This window comes from Stenella coeruleoalba (genome assembly GCF_951394435.1).
Source record: "Stenella coeruleoalba genome assembly, chromosome: 4".
NCBI classification, from domain to species: domain Eukaryota; kingdom Metazoa; phylum Chordata; class Mammalia; order Artiodactyla; family Delphinidae; genus Stenella; species Stenella coeruleoalba.
In genome coordinates, this window is record NC_137149.1 from 129,799,762 (window position 1) to 129,815,745 (window position 15,984).

At 44.5% G+C, this 15,984-nt stretch overlaps 1 pseudogene across 1 annotated transcript; it reads left to right on the forward strand.

Moving 5' to 3' along the window:
• Positions 1 to 696: 696 nt before the first annotated feature.
• Positions 697 to 11,969, forward strand: LOC307185544 (transmembrane 9 superfamily member 1-like; annotated as a pseudogene). Its single transcript has 4 exons — positions 697 to 771; positions 3,111 to 3,731; positions 4,032 to 4,214; positions 11,929 to 11,969. The product of its transcript is annotated as a transmembrane 9 superfamily member 1-like (transcript).
• Positions 11,970 to 15,984: the final 4,015 nt, after the last annotated feature.

The following is a 15,984-nucleotide window of genomic DNA, read 5'->3' on the forward strand; positions in this document are numbered from 1 at the left end:
TACTTTCCTTATGAAAGAGTTGAGTTTGCTAAGCTTACGATTCGGATTCCTCTCCTCCAACCTACTACGTGAGAAAGCATCACGCGGCCTCCATGGCAAGGACCTGTGGGAAGTGGCAAAAATGCTGATACTCTAGCTGTCTTGGACCTGGGAGGCTTGCATGCTCTACCAACAGACTAACTAACCTGTTAGCTTGCAAATAGGATAAAATCTCAGACCCTTTGCAGGTCTTCATATCGATAAAGAAATCCAGAGCTGGTTCATCACAGAAAGGAGAAAACAGCTACAATAATAAATAATCCACTAAGTTAGTCTAATCAAGGAAAAAGGGGAAAAATACAAATAAAGTTAGGAATTAGAAACTGGATTAACACACATATATAGGAAACTATAATTCTCTTTTTTTTTAACTTTATTTATTGAGATGTATTTGACATATAACATCATATTAGTTTCAGGTGTAAAATAATGATAATGACTTGATATCTGTATGTAAGAAATTAAAATTCTTGTAAAAGAATCATTTGTACAAATATGTATTCCTATTTTCAAAGTCTGAGTGAAATGGATCGTTTTTGAGGAAAATATAAAATATCAAAATTCATTCAAAAAGAAGCAGGAAACTTAAACAGGCCCATCTCATACCAGAAATTGAGAAGCCAAAGCCAAAGTCTTGGTCTACTTAGCAGATCAGCCATGTTCTCCCAGGACTTGTCTGCTTGCTTTTTCCTGGCCATCGATCAAAGGTGGATACCTCAGCCGGCAAGGCCGGTGTGTGTCTCTGGCTGGAGTTGAAAGTGGAGGTGAAATCTGCCAGTCTTGACTCCAAACATTACGATGTGATAAAATGACCTAACAAGTCACACTTTTTTCACTGGAGAAAGGGGTGGGGGGGAGGGAATAATTTTTATTAAATAATATACACACATATTTCTTATGAACCCTATCCTTTAAATCTTATGCCATTTTCTTTATTTATAAAATAATACCTTTGCCCTGGAAATGCCGGCTCAGAAGTGACTGATTTTGATTGGACAAGGACAGTAAGATCACCAGAAAGAGTCTTTGGGTGCATGTCAGTGCCTTTCTTGGGTTCAATCTGCTACCATGTACGATGGCCCTTGCCCGGACACTCCACTCACTACAATAAAGCAGTGGTTCTCCAACCCGCAGCATCAGCATTACCCAAAAACTTGTTAGAAATGCACTTTCTCAAGCCCCATCCCAGATCTACTGATTCACAAACTCTGGGGGTGGTACCCAGGAGTCTGTGTTTCAACAAGCCCCTCCCCTCTGGGTGATTCTGATGCACAGACAAGTTTGAGAAGTGCTGTAATAGACCTCATTCAAGTCATCAAATTTAGCATCTATCAGAGCCCACTTCCTGTTGGTTGCATCGAAACGACTCAGAAGGAAAAAATTCCACTCTTTTGCAGCCCCCCTCTCGCTATAAATAGTGAACACTTGCTTACCAGCAGCTGGAGTTGCGGCCCATCCTTGTCGGAGCTCTCCATCTCCGTCAGACAGCTGCTGCAGAATACCAATAGCCAAAAGAACAAGGATATTCAGCTGTGCTGGGGGAAAATACGACCATCTTTTAGGTCTTGCCCAATAAAGTCACAAAGCAGATTTGCAGTAGAAGTTTAGGAAAGGAAGGGTTGCCCCACTTTTTTTTTTTTAATGAGCAAAGTTAAGATGGAACTAATACACAGCTACAGACCCTACTCCTAACTACATGTGAGATTTAAAGAGACAGCAAGATCTAATGCTGAGGCAACAAAACTGAAAGGACCAGAAACCTGAATCCTTTCCCTGTCTCGGTTACTAATTCACCACCTGACCTTGGGAACATTACTTAAGCTTTTAATTCTTTACTATTCCTGTCTGTGAAATATGAGCGATAATAATCCCTCCTCCCCCCATCACAGATTGATGGGGAGATTCATTTCAACCTCCAGAAAAGAAGTTTTTAAGAGAAAAGAGCCACAGGCAGAGATGGCCCTAAGGTACCTCAGGCCAGTCTCACCCACGTCCTCCCAAACTCAGGGAGAAACTGGGGAAGAGCTAGGATTTTAAAGACTCCCTAGCTCATGCACATGAATAACCTGAGCTTCTAACCCAGCACTGACACCCGCAAGAAGGCAGACGGGGCCACTCCAGCCCTTGGCTTGTCTCTGATTGGGAGGGTGGGGAGAGGTGTAGGGTGTCTTTTTTTTTTTTGGTTTTCAAAGCACCTTTATGGGAAATGATCTGATTTGATTCTAACTACAGCCTCATGTGGCAGGCAGAGCAGGTACTAGTATTTGCATTTGGTTGATGAAGAAACACACTTGCTCAGAAGTAACTTCAAGATTACATGGATAGTGGATTGCAGAGTTGATATCAGAACCCAGGGCTCCTGACTCGAAGCTTCTCTGTCGGTAATAAGGTCCCAACTATCACTCCTACGTAGTCATTTTCTTCCATTCCTACCTCTCTGCTTTTTTAACTGGCTCCTGTACACTCTACCTAATTTTCTCTGTCATGCTTTTTTCTTCAGCAATTTCTATCTTAGGGCACTTTTCCTTAGTCTACTCCAGACCTTCCTACACCTTATCCCTCCTCTTCTAGGCCTTCATCCTGTCAAGTCATACTTGCTCATTTCGGAGAATCTCAACATACTAGGGTCTAACCAGTGGTTCTCAACAGGGGGCTTTTTCTTTTTTAAAAATATTTATTTATTTATTTGGCTGCACCGGGTCTTAGTTGCGGCTTGCAGTATCTTAAATTGTGGAATGCAGGATCTAGTTCCCTGACCAGGGATCGAACGTGGGCCCCGTGCATTGGGAGCGAGGGGTCTTAGCCACTGGATCACCGGGACAGTCCCTCAACAGGGACTTTTGTCCCTCAGAGACATTTGGAGATATGTCTGGAGATATTGTTGATTGTCACCACTGGGGGACGCTACTGACATCTAGTAAGAAGCCAGGGATGGCGCATCGTACAAGGCATCGGACAGCCTCACAACAAAGAATTATCCAGCCCAAAATTTCATTAGTGCTGAGGGTGAAACCCTGCTCTAATCCAATGCCTGGGGAAGCCTTGTCTGACCCCTGGCTTGCTCTCTGTAGGTGGAACGGCTGCGCCAGCCCATGAAGGAACTATACTATTTTGAATTTGTGGTGGACAACTTGCCAAGCTGTGGCTTTGTGGGCTACGTGGAGGAGAGTGGCTTCCTGCCTCACAGCCACAAGGCAGGACTCTGGACCCATTTAGACTTCCACCTAGAATTCCACAGAGACTGGATTATATGTGCCAGAGTCTCAGGGTGGGACGTCAAGCCCCCCAGTTTAGATGGGTTACGACCTCAGAAGTTCCTAGGCCTCACCCACACCTACAGCGTGCGCTGGTCTGAGACGTCAGGTGAGCATTGGAGTGACAGGTGCGTGGCGACGATGGCGGTTTCTTTCCCCAAACACTGGAAATCCAATGGTAGTCCATCATCAATCCCATGGTGCTTGTGCTTTTACTGGTGGGTTTTGTGGCTGTCATTCTCATGCGTGTGCTTTGAAAGGACCTGGCTCGGTACAACTTGGATGAAGAGCCAACCTCTGGAGGTTCTGGTGATGACTTTGACCAAGGTGACAATGGCTAGGAAATGATCTATACAGATGTCTTCCACTTCCCTCCATATCGTGGTCTGCTCTGTGCTGTGCTTGGTGTGGGTGCCCAGTTCCTGGCCCTTGACACTGGTGAGGTGATAAAAAATTAATCAGGGATTTCTCTCAAGGGGTAGAACTAAGTAGGTGGTTTGTTCAGAAAAAGATCTGCAGATCTTCTCTTCTGTCCAAGGTGAGGGGCAGACCTAAGGGGTGGATGGCTCTAGCAAGGATGTGTATATTCTATTGTGGGTTTTCTAGACAACAGAACTGGGGGATATTGTTTGGATGGAAGCCCTGGGTCTGGGAGAAAGCGGGCTAGCTGATTCCTCTGAAATTGCCAGAAGAGGGTTGGGTGAAACCTGACACAGGCTTTCCACTACCACCCTGCAGGCATTATTGTCATGGCACTGCTGGGCATGTTCAGTGTGCACCATCCTGGGGCCATTAACTCAGCAGCCATCTTGTATGCCCTGACTTGCTGCATCTCTAGCTACATGTCCAGCCACTTCTACTGGCAGATCAGAGGCCAGTGTTGGGTGTGGAACATCATTCTCACCACCAGTCTCTTCTTCGGTGAGGACAGCCCTTTCCCTGGTGGGCCAATTTAGGAACTTAGAACACATCATGGAACCTGCTTCCTCATCCTGGATCTGCCAGTTCGAGGCTGTGCTGACCCGCAGACGACTGAGCACCGGTTGCGAAGGTGCCTTTTCTTAATTGAAGTATAGTTGATTTACAATGTTGTGTTAGTTTCAGGTGTACAGCAAAGGGATTCAGATATATATATATATATAATATTCTTTATAATATTTTTAAAATATATATATTTATAATTTATATATATATTCTTTTTCAGATTCTTTTCCACTACAAGATATTCAATATAGTTCACTGTGCTATACTGTAGGTCCTTGTTGTTTATCGATTTTATGCATATAGTAGTTTGTATCTGCTAATACCAAACTCCTAATTTATCCCTCCCCACCCTTCCCCTTTGGTAACCATAAGTTTGTTTTCTATGTCTGTGAGTCTATTTCTGTTTTGTAAGTTCATCTGTATCATTATTTTAGATTCCACATGTAAGTGATATCAGATGATGTTTGTGGAGGGTGATTTTCATGATTCTCTCTTATCCCATGGCCACCCTGATCAAATGTTTAGAGCCCAAAATAGGGTTAACTGCCTCACAAATGAAAGGTAACTATAGAGAAACTAGGTGGGTTTTTCTAAATCAGAGGGTAAAGATTACATCCCACGTCACCGCCTGGACAATCTCTCCCCCAGCACAAGCCCTTCTAAGAGGTCTGTGCTCCGCCCCACCTCCTTCCATCGGGAGCTTCCTCAGAACCTGTCTTTTCTGTACTCTTTCTTTATGCATTCTTTTTTTTAAAAATAAATAAATATTTATTTATTTATTGTTGTCTGTGTTGGGTCTTCGTTGCTGCGCGCGGACGTCCTCTAGTTGCAGCGAGCAGGGGCTACTCTTCGTTGCGGTGTGCGGGCTTCTCATTGCGGTGGCTTCTCTTGTTGCGGCGCACAGGCTTCAGTAGTTCTGGCTCATGGGCTCTAGAGCGCAGGCTCAGTAGTTGTGGCGCCTGGGGTTAGTTGCTCCGCGGCATGTGGGATTTTCCTGGACCAGGGCTTGAACCCATGTCCCCTGCATTGGCAGGCGGATTCTTAACCACTGCACCACCAGGGAAGTCCTCCTTTATGCATTCTGACTGCTCAACACATGTTTATTAAACGAAAGGTAAAAGAAGAGTGAATGGCTTAATTCTTCCCCTTTGAGAGAACGCTCGACACACATTTTATCCTACTTTCGCCTGCTTGGTACAGTCAGCCACGTGCCCTGCATTATCCCCACCGAGGACTGCCTGGGGCCATTGCTTCTCGAGATGTAGGACTTTATCACAATAAGGAGCCTTAGTTGTTGTTCAGACGACCTTCTTTTACGTATTAAACTGAGGCTCAGAGAGAAGATATGACCTGGATAGCTGTTTTGTCTAGAAACTTTGTTGTTAAGGTATTAAGTGATTGAGTGATAATCACTATATCAAAGGGCTTAGAAACCTTCAGAAGCCAAGAATAGATCTGGGATAAAAATAACATCTGGGCATTGTCTTTGAGGCATGAAGAGCGGACTCACGCAGAATTCAGCATTTACCCCTGTGTTAATACAACCCAACCAATTCAGCCACAGTCAAAGAGCGTGAAAGTTTAGAAATAGGGTTGATGCATTTTGGCTCCCACAGACCTGCCTGAGTCCTTTCAAGGGCTAGAGACTGCCCCTTCCAAAGCCCTAGGGGAGAGGGCTTTGGATCCCTCAAGGATCTCTTTTTTTTAAATTGAAGTGTAGTTGATGTACAGTGTTGTGTTAATTTTGGAGGTACAGCAAAGTGATTCAGATATATTATATATATATATTCTTTTTCATATTCTTTTCCATTATGGTTTATTATAAGATACTGAATATAATTCCCTGTGCTATACAGTAGGTCCTTGTTGTTTATCTATTTTATATATAGTAGTTTGTATCTGCTAACCCCAAACTCCTAATGTATCCTTCCTCCACCCCCTTTCCCCTTTGGTAACCATAAGTTTGTTCTCTGTGTCTCTGAATCTGTTTCTGTTTTATAAATAAATTAATCTGTGTCATATTTTAGATTCCACATATAAGTGATATGATACGGTGTTTGTCTCTGTCCGACTTAACTTCACTTAGTATGATAATCTCTAGGTCCATCCATGTTGCTGCGAATGGCATTTTTCCTTCTTTTTTATGGCTGAGTAGTATTCCATTATATATACACCATATCTTCTTTATCCATTCATCTGTCGATGGACACTTAGGTTGCTTCTGTGTCTTGGCTATTGTACATAGTACTGCTGTGAACATTGGGGTGCATGTTTCTTTTCACATTAGAGATTTCTCTGGATATATACCCAAGAGTGGGATTGCTGGATCATATGGCAATTCTATTTTTAGTTGTTTTTTTAAAATAAATTTGTTTATTTTATTTATTTTTGGCTATGTTGGGTCTTCATTGCTGTGTGCAGGTTTTCTCTGCAGCAAGCGGGGGGCTACTCTTCATTGCAGTGCGCGGGCTTCTCATTGCAGTAGTTTCTCTTGCTGCGGAGCATGGGCTCTAGGTGCGCGGGCTTCAGTCGTTGTGACACATGGGCTTCAGCAGCTGTGGCTCGCGGGCTCTAGAACACAGGCTCAGTAGTTGTGGCACATGGGCTTAGCTGCTCCGCGACATGTGGGATCTTCCCGGACCAGGGATCGAACCCGTGTCCTCTGCATTGGCAGGTGGATTCTGAACCACTGTGACACCAGGGAAGCCCTATTTTTAGTTTTCTAAGGAACCTCCACACTGTTTTCCATAGTGGCTGCACCAATTTACATTTCCACCAACAGTGTAGGAGGGTCTCTTAATGTATCCCTCAAGGAATACAATCAAGAATTTGATAGCTGTTCTGATCTCGCCTCACGTGTTCTAATCAATGTATGAGGGAGGCCTTGGGTTTTGTCCATCTTAGAGATGAAAAACTTGGGACTTGGGGAGAAGTGCTCAGGTGGACGAGTCATCATCCAGAAAGGAATTCAAAGCTTAAAATGAAGTCCAGGGCTTCCCTGGTGGCGCAGTGGTTGAGAGTCCGCCTGCCGCTGCAGGGGACGCAGGTTCGTGTCCTGGTCCGGGAGGATCCCACATGCCGCTGAGCGGCTGGGCCCGTGAGCCATGGCCGCTGAGCCTGCGCATCCGGAGCCTGTGCTCCGCAACGGGAGAGGCCACAACAGTGAGAGGCCCGCGTACCGCAAAAAAAAAAAAAAAAAAAAATGAAGTTCACCCAGCAAGGTAGGCCTAGGTGGAGTTCTAAGGTTCAGAAGCCTGTCCTGTCTTTGTCGGCCCCGCTTTCTCTGCTCCTACATTTTGTCTTACTTTCTTTGTAGATGTTGTGTCCTCAACCTCATGTCTGCCCAACACCCTAGTGTCTGGGGCTTACCCTCTCTGGCCTCACCTCAGGTCCTCTCCAAAGCCAGCTACACTTTTCTACTCGAGGCCTCCCCCTCGATCTCCCCTCCCAACATAACTTGCTTCTCCTGCATTGACACATTTTTGCAAAGTAAAAGGTTGCTAGTTCAGATACAGCAACAAGAGACCAGAAAGGGGAACAGATGGCCAGAGACAGGGCCTCCTCCCTCTGATAACAAAGTCGGGCCATGTTCAATTCATACCACATGGTTTGCTAAAGTGGTATGCTCTCTCTTGGAAGGATATACGCAGAAGGCCTCAAGCAAGACAGAAAAATGTCCCCACAAGTCCCCCAAACATAACTCTTCCATGATCATAGCACCGCCATTCGTATACTGTCTACCAGGTATCAGACACCCCAAGTCTCACCCCCATCCTATGAGGTGCTACTACCCCCATGTTACAGATGAGAAAACTGAGGCTCAGAGACATTAGTATGTGGCTAATTGGTGAGAGAGCTTGAATGTGAAGCCAGGTCTGCTTGACTCCAACACCTGTGTTCCTAACTTTCCTCTACATTCAGCTTAACTGAGACGGCTGACTCATTCCAAGCGGCACCGAGAGCCAGACAGTGTCCTAACATGTGCAGCTGCATCATACTCCCCTCCCTCCTCTTCTATATCCCAAACTCTCACCTCTGTGGGAACCTGATTTCCTGCCGTTTTTTCTTTCTGCCCTGCCCCCGCTCTCTTCGACCTCTCTACCTCTCATGGGTGGTTTCTGATGGAAAGGTGTTGACAGCTCTTTATAACTATCCTTTTAGTTCTCCTTTAAAAAAAAAAGAACTACATTCATATTTTAAAACGTGGAAGCATGGCTCAGTGATATAAAAAATTATGTCAGAACAAAGAACATAAAAGACAGAACCCTTAGAAGGAGACGTATCAACCTGCACAGCCCACTGCAAAGCTACACGACGAATAAATCACAAACGCCTCCGACACCTGCTGTGCCCTGGAAAGGCTCTCTGGAACAAGCAGCAGTGAGAGTCTTCGTGCTTACCTTGCAAACCTCACCAGGGTTAAAGCCCTGGCACCATCGGAGAAGAAAGTTGGAGCATGGAGCCAGCCCTTAACTAGGAGTCAGTCAACTACTAAATACTGAGCAAGCATGCAGCGTCAGTCAGCCTCTCTGGGCCTCATCTGGAGAGCTGTTTGTTTGTTTGTTTTTGTTTTTCTGGAGAGCGTTTTTAAGGTCCTGCTCTCCCCTGCCACTCTGAGTGAATATCTCTCAGATGAAGCCTAGGAATTGCTATATTTTAAAATTTCCCTGAGTGATCCCTACCCACGGCCAGATTTGGGAACCACTGAATGAGATGATATCTAAGATACCTTCCAACTCTAAGGACTTATGATAGTTTCCCTTACCCCACTAAGGGCAACTTGATAGCATCACCACATAGCTGGTATTGCCAAGTACATCCCAAATGTCACAGAAAGCAGGGACACTGGTTTCTGTTGCAGAACAGAGACCATGAGGATGGATTTGAATGACCATTTGAAATCAAGACCCAGGGAGGGGCTTGGCTGCCACCCAGAAGAGAATGGGGTTTGGCTCTTATCTGTCTGGATGGAAGGGAGTGGATAGGGCACTGGTAACATGTACTTGACAGAATCCTGCTGGAAAGGGTGACTCCTTTAAACAAGGCAAATTCCTTGCTTTCAAGTTTATTGACAAACACAGCCAACTTAAGAGTTTATGTTTTGTATCTAAATATCCTTGATGAGCAAAATTTCAGTGATAATAACATCTGGTGGGCAAGAGATTTTAGACAGCAAAACGTGAGATGCTAGTTCTTACTTTAGAGAATTTTTTTTTTTTTTTAATATATCTGGCTGCACAGAGTCTTATTTGTGGCATGCGGGATCCAGTTCCCTGACCAGGAATCAAACCCAGGCCCCCTGCATTGGGAGCGCGGAGTCTTAACCGCTGGGCCACCACGGAAGTCCCTGGAGGCTTTTTTAAAAAACTTCTATTACTGTTATGAGTTGAATTGTGTCTCCAACCACCGCCCCACAAAAAAAAAAAAAAAAAAAAGATATGCTGGAGTCTGAATTCCGGGACCTTAGAATGTGACATCATTTGGAAACAGGATCTTTGCAGAAGTCAAGTTAAAATGAGGTCATGAGTGTGGGCCGTAATCCAGTGTGGCTGGGTCCTTATAAAAGGAGGAAAATAATACACAGAGATAGACATGCACTCCGGGAAGACCATGTAAAGACACACATGGAGAAAATGCCATGTGCCTGGAGTGATACACCTGTAAGCCAAGGATTGCTGGCAAACACGAGAAGCTGGGAAAAGACAAAGGATTCCCCTACTGGTTTCAGTAGGGAGCGTGGGGGAGGGAGCGTGGGCCCTGCTGACACCCTGATTTTGGACTTAGCCTCTAGAATTGTGAGACAATACATTTCTATCGTTTTAAGCCACTCAGTTTATGGTACTTTGTTACAGAAACCCTAGGAAACGAATACAGTTACCAACCTAGACTTTAAAATAATAATAATAATAACAACAACAATAATGGCCACCATCTATTGCTTGGTTTTACATGCATGGTCTCATTTAATCCTCTCGATAACCATGAAATGGGTTTATTTATCATCCCGACTTTTATTTTATTGTCCTCTCCATTTTTTTAAAAAAGGCGGGTGTGACCAAGTAAGATTAAGAAATTTGCTGAAGATTAGACAGCTCTAAAAAGGAATGGGATGTGAACTTGATCTCGGGCTATCTGACCCCAAAGCCTTGCTGCTGCTGACCCTAGAGTAGCCTCCGTGGAAGAACTAAACCTAGAAAAGTAAACCTAAGCAGTTCCTCAACGACTGATGCCAATATTTATGGCCTAGTGTCATTATTTTGTTTAAAATTGCAGGCCAGATACCTATGATTAGGTAAATACCAAAGCACATTAAGTAAAATGTAAAATGGTTTTAAGTTAAGTCATCTGAGATTTAAATCAAATAAGCGGGGATAAGACCCTGCTTCTATCAATATAAGCTAATCAATGATTGAGTCTACGTATTTATAACAGAGGTGACAAAAATAGTGATATAACAAGTATGACTGTTTTTATTTTACAGTTGACGAAACTGAGCCACTTCAGAGATTGAAGTTTTTATCTTAGAGATGCTCTGTACAAACTTCCAGAATTAGGGTTGAATGGAGTTGTTTCAGGATAATGGGTCTTTCCCAAACGGAACACTTTCTTACGCAATATAATACAAGAAATTTTAGAAGCTCCCATCAAAGGAGCTCCCCTGCTTTCTGAAGCTTAACTTTTAAGCAATAAAAGCTTTGACCTCAAAGTGGCAGCACAAAGATCAGATACAGGGAAAACATGACTGAAATTACCTTGTGGTATTTTCAATGATGAAATGATGATTTTCAATGATGAAACCAAAACGGAACCTATTCTTTTTTAAGCTGTGTTGTCATGTTTATACGTAGGTAACTCAAGCAGAAATTTCCTGAGAAAGCTCATGGGTCACCAGTATGACATACTTGGAGCTTGACCTTATGGAAGAATTCTCACATGTTGATTCTAGCCTCTAGAATTAAGCGTGTGAAGAGTTGGTGTCAGCCCTGCCTGCCCTCTGTTGGCACACAGATCTGCTCCCTCAGACAGGCTCAGACATGCCCGCGCCTAGGAGATGTGGCTTTTGTAGACCGCCTCGGTCCATCAGATGCAGGAGTGAGGCATGGCCATGACAGCTGGGCATCTCTCTGAATCGTCCACACCCTTCACCCTACTGCCCCCTCCTCCTTTGTTTGGAGCTGCTTTTCCTCAAGCATTAGTATTCAAGGTAAACATTTCAATTGTATTTCTTATTCATTTTCCCAGTTTTGTTTCCTAGATTTCCAAGGTTTGTGTTTTTTTTTTTTCCTACTGAGCATGGTAGGTTAAATAGGCTTTTGTGGGCTAGTCTGGGAACATTGTTTCCAGTAAAAAAATGCATTCTGTGTTGGAAACAAACAACATACACAGAGAAACGTGGTGAACACCACCTCTTTGTAGAGTGGGGACTGCCTGTCCAGCCTCATGTATCTGACTGAAAGCCTCCAAGGGTTCTCTTTTGAAACCTAGTCAGCCCTTTTTTTTTTTTAATGTCTCAATCTGGGTTGGAAAGCTATGAGTCTGGCCACATGTGGGAGAGCCTAAGAGATAAACGGTTTTGATGTTTGTATCATCCGTTTTCTAACTGGCAGAGAGGGTTAGAAATAAAGTGATATGACTCCTTCTTCCTCTTTAGGAAAACACCAGCCCTCGGAGAAGGTGGTGGGAAGTGATTGAACTGTTCATTCACTTGACAAAGATAATTTACTTAATTAATTAAATCATCCAGCAACTATATACTGAGTGTTACAACCAGCTGGTCATTGTTCTAGGTATTCCAGCGGAAATTCTGACTGAACAAACAAGGTCTGTGGGGTGACTGACACGAGGTAACAGAATAATACAAATAAACAACAACATGTCGCAAGTGCTATGATGAAAATGAAACAGAGGAAGAATTAAACCGGAGAGGTGCGCCCAGGTAGCTCCTTTTGACTGGGTGGCCAGGAAGGCCTCCCTGAGGAGGGACTTCTACACTAACACCAAAACCCAGCTATGAGGGAAGCCCCATACCGCATTGTTGATAGAGGTTACTATCGGTTGCTAGGATTTCGAGTTTTACGTTCTTCTTTTCGATATTCTACTTTTCTAATATCTCTACAAGTAGTGTTTTTCTCCTAAAAGTAATAAAGTAAATGGTGATTTAAAATTATAGCTTAAGAGTGGATTGTTGGGGGGCTTCCCTGGTGGTGCAGTGGTTGAGAATCTGCCTGCCAATGCAGGGGACAAGGGTTCGAGCCCTGGTCTGGGAAGATCCCACATGCCGTGGAGCTACTGGGCCCGTGAGCCACAACTACTGAGCCTGTGCATGCAATGAAGAGTGGCCCCCGCTTGCCACAACTAGAGAAAGCCCTTGCACAGAAACGAAGACCCAACACAGCCATAAATAAATAAATAAATAAATAAATAAATAAAAAAAGAGTGGATTGTTGGGACTTCCCTGGTGGCGCAGTGGTTAAGAATCTGCCTGCCAATGCAGGGGACGTGGGTTCGAGGCCTGGTCCGGGAAGATCCCACATGCCACTGAGCAACTAAGCCCATGTGCCACAACTACTGAGCCTGTACTCTAGAGCCCGTGAGCCACAACTGCTGAGCAACCTCCGCTTGCCATAACTAGAGAAAGCCTGCACACAGCAACGAAGACCCAATGCAGCCAAAAATAAATAAATTAAAATAAATTTAAAAAAAATGACTGGATTGTTTTGGGGCATTCCCTGGCAGTCCACTGGTTAGGACTCGGTGCTTTCACTTCCAGGGCCCCAGGTTCCATCCCTGGTCAGGGAATTAAGACCCCGCAAGCCATGAGGCACTGCCCTCCACGCCCCCCCCCAAAAAAAAGACTGGATTGTTTTTAATTTAATGAAGTTCTTCAAAAAACATTTTTCTGTCCTATTCCATGTCCATAGCTCAAAAATCATCTGTCAGACATAAATTGCTCCCAAGATGGCTATTCTCAGCAACCTGTTCCTGATGGGCTTGTTTGGATTGGTCCTTCAATGGCAGAGAACACCTCCTGGCAACAAGCTCCCACACATCTCCTAGACACCTACGTGTCCAGACTGTACTAGGCACCCCAAGTGCCTAGCGCAGCAGCAAACGTAACTTCTGCCCTCTACCTCAGCCACCATCACCAGAAAAACAAACCAAACAACGTGCGCCAAGTAGTATGTCATCTCAAACACGAGAAGGTCACCCGGGACGCCCCCATAAAAGCATACCTTCAAAGGTGGTCAAAAGGTACAAACTTCTGGGCTTCCCTGGTGGTGCAGTGATTGAGGGTCCGCCTGCTGATGTAGGGGACACGGGTTCGTGCCCCGGTCCGGGAAGATCCCACATGCCGTGGAGCGGCTGGGCCCGTGAGCCATGGCCGCTGAGGCTGCGCGTCCGGAGCCTGTGCTCCGCAACGGGAGAGGACACAACAGTGAGAGGCCCACGTACTGCAAAAAAAAAAAAAAAAAAAAGGTACAAACTTCCAGTTACCATGTAAATAAGTACTAAGGATGTGATGTACACCATGGTGACTACAGTTAACACTGCTGTATGATCTATAGGAATATAGTTAAGAGTAAATCCTAAGGGTTTTCATCACAAGAACAAAAAACTGTTTTTGCTTTTTCTTTTTATTGTATCTATATGAGATGACGGATGCCAACTAATCATACTGTGGTGATCATTTCACAGTATATCTAAGTCAAACCACTATCCTGTACACCTTAAACTTATAGAGTGATGTATGTCAATTACATCTCAATAAAACTGGGAGGGGGAGGGGGTGAGCATACCTTCAGAGATAAAGTCGAAGTTTCCTCTGCAGTCTGAGGCCAGCCATGTATACATATGCTCTGTGGTTTCATCCCCCATAATTCCATTTTGCCTGACACCATGGAAATTGATGTAGGGCTTCCTCAAGTACTTTTCCTTTACCCAGCCAGCTTCTAGAATTGTTTCTCCACCACTGTCCTGTCATTCCCCTTTCCTCTGTATGTGGCTTTTCATGGTCTGGACAGCTATGGCTCCAATCCCAATACCACTCCTGATACGAACGCAGATGAGTTATTTAAATTTATAGTCTCAGTTTTCCTCATCTGTAAGTGGAGATAATACTCTATAAGGTCATTTTCAGGATTAGAAGAAATCACATGGATCAAAGTCCTGGGATACAGTAGACTGTCTCTGAGGACCATTTTCTTCTCACCTGTCTCCTGCCCTCCTATGCCCACCATCTAAAGGATCTCATCACTCTGCCTGAGACGTGTGGTATGTGAAGGCCCAATGGGCCTTGATTTGAGCTCCATTCAGCCATGTTTTTGATGTGGGATCCTGGGCAAGTCTTTAAATCATCATGGTCTTGAGGATTACTTTGAGATACTAGAAGAGTATGGTAACAAGAGAAATAGGCCCTTGGAAAAAAATGAATCTATAAATGAGATACATCCACTGCATAACCCCAAATTTTTCAGTAAGCATTTTGAAATAGGAAAGTTAATTGCAAAATACCCAAATCTTATACAGGATTGGTGGGAGGTAAGAGAAAATTGACTTGCCCCTCTTTCTTATACACAACTTAGAATGAACCTAGCCTGCTTCAAATCACAATCTTTTGTCACACCTGAATGGGCAGGGAATCCCAGGGGAGGCCAGTCCAGAGAGGGGGAGCATAGTCAGCATGGAGAACGTGCCCTGTCTTCCCAGCTGAGCAATAACTAGGCTGCCCACACCCATAGAAAACCCATGCACAGCCCATGCTTGAGGAACTGCCCAGATGCCAGGTTGGGAAAGGATGCTCAGGGCTTGTAGAAGACCTGCCCGCATAACACGGCTGCTCAACTAGCATTGTTCTCCAAGGCCCTGCACTGTCCTGCCACGGGGCTTCTTCTTTGTGTTCCTCTATTTGAGCACAGGAGCATCTGAGCTGGGTTCTTTAAATTGGGCTGAAAGATATTCCAAAGTTGGCCACAGCACTTTTTCCTGGGAACTGATCTATGGACTCAGCAAGGAGGATCGATAGGACTTTAAATGACCTGAAAGGACACTCTACATTTAAAAAGGCTGCAGGTCCCCAACAAAGTCCATCTGGGGAAGGGGTGGCTTAGCAACGAACCCCTCTGGGTGGGGGCTACCTATGTGTCAAGGATGTCATTTCAATGTCAGGGGTTCCAGAAACACTCTGTCGATCTGTCCTTGTTGGTAACTTGAGTTAACAAGGCCATGTGAATATTTTCATTTCTGGATTGAGTTCAAAATCAGAGTCCTGTTTGCTCTCCATCTATGTTGGAGTAGATAGTACCTGCATCCTCAAGGTGAAATTTCACAACTTAAGTCATCATAGCAAAAGGCCAGCCTCTCTTCTCACGCAGAGAAGAGGAAAGATATCTTTGAGTTGGGTGCCCAGGAAAAGGTGGACAACTCTATCACATCACAGGACCTATGGACCTTAATAAGCCTGATCTCTTTATTCAAAGTGCATGGTGGCCAAAGGAAGGTTAGGTCACTGTTGGTAGCCCATGAAGCAAAATGAGCTGCTTCTCCAAGAATCTGGAAACCAGGTCACCCTCAGAAAGTTAGACTAAAATCTGCGCGTATGATGGATTGGACTAGAATTCAGCGGGAGTAGACCAAGACAGTGACAGAATTTGTGACCGAAGAATTTGGAAATGCCCCAAATTCCCATCAAAGTGACTTGACTGCAATA